A 10040-nucleotide genomic window follows, 5' to 3' on the forward strand; every position below is an offset into this window, starting at 1 on the left:
TGGTCAAAGACGAAAATGTCTACTAAATGGTTAGGGACCTATTTATCATTTTCTCTAAATAAAATGAATCATTTTAACTCTACAAATAAAAAGAAATGAACATCACATATATTTAATTTTAAATTTTCAATAATTAAATTATTTTACAATAAGAAAATATACAAAGGGACTATACTCCTAGAAAACAAAAGAGGCAAGTAGGGGTTATGGTCGTAAAGCACTCTTTCAGCATGCGAGAAACACGATGATCAATTCATGCCATATGCAAGTAGACAAATAATGTTCTTCACCAAAAATAAAAAATAATTTAAAAAAATTACATGAGATTTTGAAAGCTTTCACCATGTGATTAATTTAGAAGAAATGGGAGTCTGCTTTTATTTCTCCATATCCGTTACTATTTAAGTACTTATGGTTACATTTCATGCATATATGAGGATTGAATTGAATATAAAGATAGAAGTAATTAATCTACATATCCATATAATATAGAACGTTTTCCTTTTGAATGCTTATGCTTGCCGTTACTTAATTTGTTTATGGATCAGTAATAACGTACAAAAATCATAAGGTAAGAAGGAAAGCATCATTTGTATTTTTTTTTTTTTTTTTGTAAAAGAAAAAGAATAATAAAGGAATGAAAGTGTTAGAGAAAACCTAAATGAGCTCTTCACAGAAGATGCACCCAGCAAGAAGAAAAGCAGTGCAACGTATACCACCTTCATCTTCTTGCCAATGTAATAAACCTGAAAATTAAATTAAATAATATAATTTTTTTCATAGCTTCATTTCATATCTCTAATAATTACCAAAATAAACTTGTATTATGATCTCAATTGAGTAAACCACAGGAACAGGAAAAAAAATTTTCAGTGACATGCATTGTGAAAAAAATGTACTAACCTTTGAAAATCAATAATTAATCTCTTTATGATATATGAAAAGATCATCATGAGAGAAGAGACGAAAATATTTATGCCCTATTTATATGAATTTTGGTTGGAATGACTTCTTCTAACTCTATATATATATATTGTCACTGAATTCTCTTTGGAACTTCAAAGGACCTTCATATATTAATAACTTGAAGGCTAAAGTGAATATTATATATATTACCTATATGTATATGCAATAGTGTGTGTGTGAGTGAGAGAGAGAAGGCAACTCAAGAAACAAGTTTAACTTGTCTATGATATAGCCACGTTTTCTAGAGGGGAGAGTTACTCAAATAAAGACGTCTAAAATGTCTTTTTTAAATATATTTTTAGTAATTAAAATTTAATATATATAATCAATTAAATCGTGTTATTTTTTGTCAAAATTAGATTAAACAAATTAATTTGACCAAAAAAATGGTGAATTAAATTTTGAACTGGTCTACATTAATATTATTCTTTTATAAAAAATTATTACAATATCTTTATTATAAAAAAAACTAAAATACTCTTATTATGTATATTAATTTTAAAAATCTTAAATTCTAGTCATTTACATCTTGTCGTCATAGGATTAGGATTTAGAATTAAAATATATATATATATATATATATAAAATAGAAATATTTTAGTTATTTTCTATAAAAATGGTATTATAGTCATTTTCTATAAAAAAAAATAAATTTAAACTAGTTCAAGATTTGATTCACCATTTTTTTCGATCAAATTAATTTATTTATGGCCTAATTTAATAAAAATAATATGATTTAATTGATTATATATACTAAATTTTAATTATTAAAAAACATCTTTAAAAAAAAGATGTTTTAAACGTCTTGATTTCAGTGATTTTTTTTTTTTTTTGTAGAGTTCCTTTTTTAAATTTCAATTGTTTTTTTTTTTTTGGACAAGAAAGCAAGAGTTACCTTGAACCATGGACTAGATTCCAAATGTGGGTACAATAGTATTTCAAAACGATTGAGAATAGATGATTTCGGAAAGAAGATTTTATTGCATGATTAAAGGAATTAAAAAGTACTATCCAATTGTGTTGATTATATATATTTACAAAGGAAAAAATATTTTTAAATTCTGCCAAATAATTATTAGGTTTACTTTTATAGTAAACCAATCAATTTTGGAAGTGATTAAATATTTATGTAGGAATATTTTATATTGAGAATACATAAAAATTAGCTTATTAATCAATCATTGAGGACACATGTCAAAGATGTTTGATTCTTTTCAGAAGACAATGGAAGGAAAGGACATGGAACATATAGTGCACAAACTCTATAAATAGTACAACCTAATGGTTAGTGCATCAATTGCTAAAAGTTCTTTGTTAACTTGTTTCTAAGAAGACAGTAATAATATACCTATACATTTGGCTCTTATAACTTGGGAGAGAATAATTATGAAACCAATGATGAAAGTTGAAAGTTTATTATAATATAAATTTTTATTGTATTTATTTGTAATTATTAATGATTTTATTTGCATTCGTTGATGTTAATATTTGATCAACGAATTAGATTAAAAATAAATAAATATGTAGATGGTTCTTTTGTTCATTTAGAATAATTTTTTGAATTTTCTATATATCAATAAAATATAATCATGACCAAGGTCAGAGTTAAAGTTATTTATGATCGTTAATTTGAGTATGAAAATCATAATTTTTAAGATTTTATTTAATATTTTTGTTTAAATTAATTTTTATGTAAAATTTATTAAAATAAGATAAATAAGAATGGACGGAATTACTGTTAAAGCTACAACAAATTTTAAGAAGAATAAATTATCACTCTTATTTTTATAAAAATTTGGAACATTGATAAATTTATTGATGAATGAACGAATTAATTTTGTCTTACAAAAGATGATTTTTTAAAAACAAAAATATTCAAACACTAATTTTATTCTTAGACAAATTTATTACAATTTTAAATTTTTATGAATAAAAATAGTCATTTATTCATTTGTTTAATATAAATTTAATTTCGTTTATTCATAAAAAGATTTTTTAACATTTTAAAAATTCTTATGAATAAAAATAAAAAATTTACTGTTTTCAAAATCAACTTAATTTAGCACAACAAAATAACTGTAAACAAAATTTGTACTTCCCACTTTTTTTTATATAAGGATAAAATCAGACAGAAATGATCATATATATATATATATATATATATATATATATATATATATATATATATATATATATATATATGTTGCACCTTTCTTTTTTTCACTGGTGGGTTTCTTTGTTTTGTATCTGTTTATATAATATTTGTTTGTCCATTTTTGGGTTTAAACCTTTGAAACAGTTATAAAAAAACAAAATATTTTTGTTAAAAACAATAAAAGATAAAAAAAAAAAAAAAAAGAAGAAGGTATATAATACCTAAAGTCTTAGTTTGAAGGAGGATGATGATCGATGAGGCTTGGAACAATCATCGGATATGTGTGGGAACTGTAGAAATCACAACATACTTGCATTGGAAGCAGCACTTAAATATATACACATAAATAAAAAGAGATCAATATAATATGGAGGAGATATAAAACAAGAAATTAAATAACTGTGTAATGTGTAGTATGATTAAGTTTGCATTAGAGATAGCTTGACCCTAAGTTTTTCTTTTTCATGTATCTTGGTGTTGTTTTGATTTATGTTTGTGAACTATCCCTCACCTTCTTGATTTAATTTGGATTCAAGTGAAGTGAGAGGCCGGGAACCTTTTTTTATACGATGAATTTCTCTCCATGGAAAGAAATTATTACTACGATATTCTATTATAAATAGTAATAATAAGTCACGAAACCAAACCATAATGTTGGTGGGGATTTTTTCCTAAATGACATAAAGCAAACGTGATGACAGTATTAATTTCATATGATATTTAATTGCTGTATAAGGAAAATAAATTTCGCAGGAGGAGTGGTATAAATTAGAATGTATCTTCTTTTTTTTTCTTATTTCTTTTTTGGGTCTTGAACACAAAGGGCTCGGCCCAAATGGCCCAGAACAACAAATATTTAAAGGAAAAACAAAAAAAAAACCTTATGGTTGGTGCAACCACGTTGTTATGAAAAGCATTATGTCGTTCCTGTTGCCCCTAATAAATGAATGATAAGCAAACCAAGTTGACTCAGTTTAGTGGTTAATTTATTAGCCTGTTTAAGTAAGTGTCGAGAATTCAAATCCTACTTTATACATTTTAGAGTAAAGGACATTTTCGTCCTTGACCTTTTTTTTCGCGGACATTTTCGTCCTCAAGCAATGGAAAATACATTAAAGCCCCTGACTCTTGAAAAACGTGGACATTTATATCCTTCCGTTGAATTCAGCCGTTTACACTGAACGGAAAAGGCTGAGCTGGCAGAGGTGGCGCTAAGGTGGCACGTAACGGAGACCAGGTGGCATAAAACATTTCGTAACAGGACGTATAAGTCCCTGTAGACGGAGCATTACATAACAGGACATATAAGTCCCTGGAGACGAAAACGACGCCGTTTCGTCTCCTCCCCCATCTGCCCTTTTCTTCTTCCTTGGTCCCTTTTTCCTTCCATTCTTCTTCCTCAGTCCCTGCCTCCATCACCGCCGCACAGCATAACAAATTTTACAACCATTTACACCATTGTTAAGCCAAATTCATACAGAACCAAATAAAAGATCAAAGTATTGAACCCTAAACAAATATTAAAAAAAATTAAACCTTCACTACATCATTAAGCTTTACAGAATTAAAAGGAAGCATCAGTATCAAAACTGAACTCAAATCTAGAGTGGAAAAACAAAAAATTAAAACTTCAAAAGTGAATCCAAAGGGTTAGGTTAGCATGTTATCAGGTGAAGACAAAAAGGGGCTATACCATGCAGGCAATGAATGTGAGGAGAAAGAAAGCTTGGTCACTCAAACTGAACTTTGGGGGTACCCACTTGGGTGTGAAATTGAAAGGTATCATTCTGAATAACAATGGGTTCAGATCCATTATTTGATGAAGAACATGCAAAGAAGTGCGGTGACCTGAATTTGGTTGAGATGAGAAGGATATGGCGCGAAGTGGAAAAAGTGGGTTGTCTGATTTTGAGGCAAAGATTGAAACTTTGGTGTGTGGTTAAGATGAGAGAGTTTATGAACATGGTGATTCAAATTGGAGCAGGAATGCCACACCCCCTAACCTCCATCACCGCGGTCAGCTTATGAGTCCATTCGCCGGAGCCGGAGGAAGTGGCGGGAACCTTGGTTTCCTGGTCGGGTTCTGTGGCAGAGCATTTGAGAGGCGGTGGCAACCTCATACGCTGCGTGACGTCAAAGAGGCCCAAGCTCCGGTGGTTGGGAGCACGGTGGTGCCAAATGGGCACAAAGGAACGAAAAGACGATAGGGACATGGAGAAGCTGAAAGTGGCCATGGTGGTGGAAGCTTCTAGTAGCTTCGCCGGCGTTGATGGTGGCTGACAGAGGCGCGGTTGTGCGGCGGTGATGGAGGCAGGGGCCGAGGAAGAAGAATGGAAGGGAGAAAGGACGAAGGAAGAAAAAAAGGCAGAGAAATTGGGGGAGGTTACAAAAACGACGTCGTTTTTGTTTCCAGGGACTTATATGTCCTGTTACGAAATGCTCCATGCCACCTGTCTTCCGTTACGGCCACCTCAGCGCCACCTCTGCCAGTTCATCTTTTTCCGTTTAGTACAAACGGCTGAATTCAACGGAAGGACATAAATGTCCACATTTTTCAGAGGTCAGGGACTTGAATGTATTTTCCATTCTTTGAGGACGAAAATGTCCGAAAAAAAAAGGTTAAGGACGAAAATGTCTTTTACTCTACATTTTATACATACAGCAACTAATCATAGTGCGCTAGGACAACCGGGAACATAATTCAGAAAAGGGCTCTATATTCAGAATGAAATGGTGATGAAGAAAAATAATAAAAAGATAAGAGTAAAAGACAAATAGATCCCTGACCTTTTAAAACGGAGACATTTTCGTCCCTCAAGATTGGAAAATACATTTCGATCCCCCACATTTTAAAACGGCGACAATTATACCCTTCCGTCCGTTTTGGGCCAAAAATGGCAACGGAGCCAGCTGACATGGAGGGGCAGTAAATGACCTGGCCGTTACACTTAATGAGGTGGATTGGGACGATTTTTTAGTGGACAAATTAGTCCCTTAACTCTATGCAAACACCACTATTGATGATTACTCTCACTCTCACTCTCACTCTTCAATTCTCACCCTTACCAACCATGCCTCTTTTTCTATTGGCCGTGCTTTCTACCCTTCCAAGATCCCAACAAAATCTTCCTTCCGTTCTCAACTTCCTTCATCTTCTCCATTGCACCATTCAAGCACCTTCTCCCTGGCTATGGTTTTGTGTTCTTGTTCTCACCTTTTGAAGGAGCAAACGGGGTTAGCTCAGCTCAGCACCTTAGCCTCTTCAACTTGACCAACAATGGTAACCCCAAAAACTGTGTTTTTGGGATTGAGTTTGATGTGTTCAAGAACCAAGAATTCAATGACATCAATGATAACCATGTGGGTTTGGATGTGAATTCTCTTACTTCTTTGGCCTCACACGATGCTGGATTTTGGGTCAGTGAAAAACATGATGAAAAGTTTAAGGAATTGAAGCTTAACAATGGTGAGAACTATCAAGTGTGGATTGAGTATTCAGATTCTAGAGTTAATGTAGCAATGGCTATTGCAGGAAAAAGAAGGCCTAATAGGCCTTTGATTAGTGAACTTGTGAATCTTTCTGATGTCTTTTTGGATTAAATGTTTGTGGGATTTTGTGGGGCAACAGGGCAACTTGTTGAGAGTCACAAGATTTTGGCATGGAGCTTTAGCAACTCAAATTTTTCGATCGGCGATGGTTTGGTGACTACGAATTTGCCTTCATTTGGTTTTGTTTCAGGGATCAGTTTTGGGATTTTTATCTTTGTTATTGGTAGTGCAGCTATGGTGTTTGTTGTTTTGCTCAAAAGAAAAAGAAGCAAAAGAATGGAGGAAGAGGGAGATATTAAAGACTGGAAATTAGAGTATTGGCCACACCGTATTAGTTATGAAGATATTTATGCTGCAACTAAAGCATTTTCAGAACAGAATATAATTGGGTTTGGAGGTATGCTGAAGGATGTGGCTATGGGGGTATTGTATTTGCATGAGAGTTGGGAAGTTAAGGTGTTGCATAGGGACATAAAAGCAAGCAATGTATTACTTGAGAAGGATATGAATGCAAGGTTGGGGGATTTTGGACTCGCCCGGATGCATCATCATGAGCAGATACCTAACACCTCTCGAGTGATCGGAACGGTTGGCTACATGGCACCGGAACTGCTAAGAACCGGGAGAGCCTCGAGCAGCGGCCATGGCTTCCACCTTGCATTTTCATGAAATAGGGCTCATTGCGGCGTCGTTTTGGCTTTAAGGGACGAATTTGTCCACTAAGAATTCGTCCCAATCCACCTCATCAAGTGTAACGGCCAGGTCATTTACTGTCCTTCCATGTCAGCAGGCTCCGTTGTCGTTTTTGGCCCAAAACGGATGAAAGGGTATAATTGTCCGCCGTTTTAAAACGTGGGGGATCGAAATGTATTTTCCAATTTTGAGGGACGAAAATATCCCCGTTTTAAAAGGTCAGAGACCTATTTGTCTTTTACTCAAAAGATAATGAAATGATGGAGGATGATGAGTAAAAAAAAAAACTGAAAATATCGTGCATATGAAAAAATGAGAATGAAATGATGATGAAGGGAAAAAAAATGGGGAGAATAAAATAGTAAAAGATGAGTAACAACTAACAAGAAATGGCAATACGAAAGAGGATCTTTGTATAAATAATTTCAAAATTTGGAATCGAATGTCATTGCCTAAAAATTCATTTTGTGGGATATGAATAATTTTCATTAAAGAAAAAAAAAGAAATATTTATAATTTTATATATAATATTTATAATTATATATTTATTATATTAAAAATTATTTATTTATTTCAACGATAATTAATAAAAAATTAAAATAAAAATATTAAATTGCTTTAAACTGATTTTTATTGTGTCCTAAACATTTTTGGTAAAAATTGGCAGGAATATTAGCTTTTAATTATGAAGTTAATGTTTTTGACATTGGATCATGTTGACCATTATTTATTGGTTAGAATTGTATCTCAACGAATATTCTCTCTACTATTTATTTCACCTTATTTATATCAGTCATAGATACTTTATTTGGATTTTTGACCATGCGATGTACAGGATTTAATTGAGATCTTGAATTAAAAAACTGTTATATTAAAAATATAACAATAAAAAAGTAATAGCAATAAATATTTTTAAAGAGGATAATATGTCTGTTGGAATAAATTAATTTTAATAACTCAAATTATCCATATTGAATCACTATAAAAATATCTCATAATGAAGAAGCATACCTTTACTTATAAAAATCAGAAATTAATAAAAGAATTTGGATTTTATAGTTCTTTCGATCTTCCTCAACCAAAGTTTTTTATATTCCTAGGCGACTGAATTAGAACTCTTTTGATGGGGAAAGAGCAACAAAAACGGCTTTGGTATATTGGAGACCGAAATCCTGAAGGCCTATTTATATTTGAGCATGGCACCCATTAAACCCTAAAGTCCAAATAAAATAGTATCTAAAGTCCAAAAGATAATATATCTAAAATCCAAAAGATAATATCTGATTTTATTCTCATTTAATTTCAAATCAAAAGTAATAATGACTTATTCAATTTAACATTTATAACAATAAATGAAATTACCATTATATAAGTCATTTAATTTGAAATAGCATAATTTGTAATTATAATTAATATATGTATTGTCCACAAACAAATTAAGAAATTAAAATAATTTCCTAACAATGTCAAGTTATAGTTTTTTGTAAATTTTATAAGAGAAATGCAAATTTCAAAATTTTCATCTTTGGAAAAAAGGATGTGCAACATTCTTATTAGACCAAAGAATAATTGTCACACTTGAGAAAATATGGTGTTGTGCATGGAAGATAGACATGCGTCTGAATTTTTGTAGCATTCTGAGGGAGGTTTTAGATTTTAAATAGAGTGAACCACTTTTCGGTGGTTGGCAACTGAGGCAGAAAGATTAAGATCGATTAGGTAAAAAGTCAAGTGCAGTTAACTTTACGTGAAGTTGATAGCTGATAGTCGTTAGATGAAAATTTAGTCAAATTAATTAAATAATCTAACAATTCTCAGTTATCAACTTTACGTGAAATCGACTACATCTGAATTTCCACCTTAAGATTAATAGGTTGGTTTAAATTTTAAATAGAGTGTGTAATTTATTTTATAACGTTCCAATAATAGGGTTTGTTGACACAGATTTAATTTTGTCTTCAAGCCATAAACTTGGAGCCACTTAGAGAGTGAAGAATCTTTGGCCCGGTCGAAAAATGATATTTTAAAATCATGTTTATCTTTTTTGTTAAAGTTTAAACCTGAAAATGACAAAAAATCAAATTATCAATTTAATAAACTGGATATTAGTGTCTGAAGCTACTCTTCTGTGGCGATAAAAATTAAAATAATGAAATTTATTTCATTATATTAATAAAAAAAATTCAATGTTGAAATCTATATATTTTTTAAATTGCATAATAAGGATAATAAATAAGTTTTTTTTTCTATATAACATTATTTTTAGAAAAAGTAATTTATTTTTCTTTTAGAATTGAAGTTAACATCAATTGGGTTAAAGTTAAACAATATTTCTTTTTCTAAGATATGTTTAAGAGGAGCTTAGTTGAATGCATGGTTTCCTATCCAAACCCAACATCTACGGTTTCATATATGGTGAAAACTACGTGAAGTCGACTTCACATGAAATTAATATTTGAGAGTCATTAGATGAAAATTTAGTCAAATCAGTCAAATCATCTAACGGTTCTCAAATATCAACTTCACATGAAGTCGACTGCACCTGAGTTTCCACCTTCATATATAGTCTCTGCAAAGCCTCAAAACCCTTCTCAATCGATGAACCAAAACAGTGTAACTAATGTTGTTTTCATAGCACACGAGGAACCCTGCTCTCTCCACTCTTGGTTTCTTACTA

The 10040-nt window shown here is 31.3% G+C and overlaps 1 pseudogene; it reads left to right on the top strand.

Moving 5' to 3' along the window:
* The first annotated feature begins 6131 nt into the window (after nt 1–6131).
* Nucleotides 6132–7339, top strand: LOC130979455 (probable L-type lectin-domain containing receptor kinase VII.2; annotated as a pseudogene).
* Nucleotides 7340–10040: the final 2701 nt, after the last annotated feature.

The sequence above is a fragment of the Arachis stenosperma genome, chromosome 5, assembly GCF_014773155.1.
Source record: "Arachis stenosperma cultivar V10309 chromosome 5, arast.V10309.gnm1.PFL2, whole genome shotgun sequence".
Classification (NCBI taxonomy): Eukaryota; Viridiplantae; Streptophyta; class Magnoliopsida; order Fabales; family Fabaceae; genus Arachis; species Arachis stenosperma.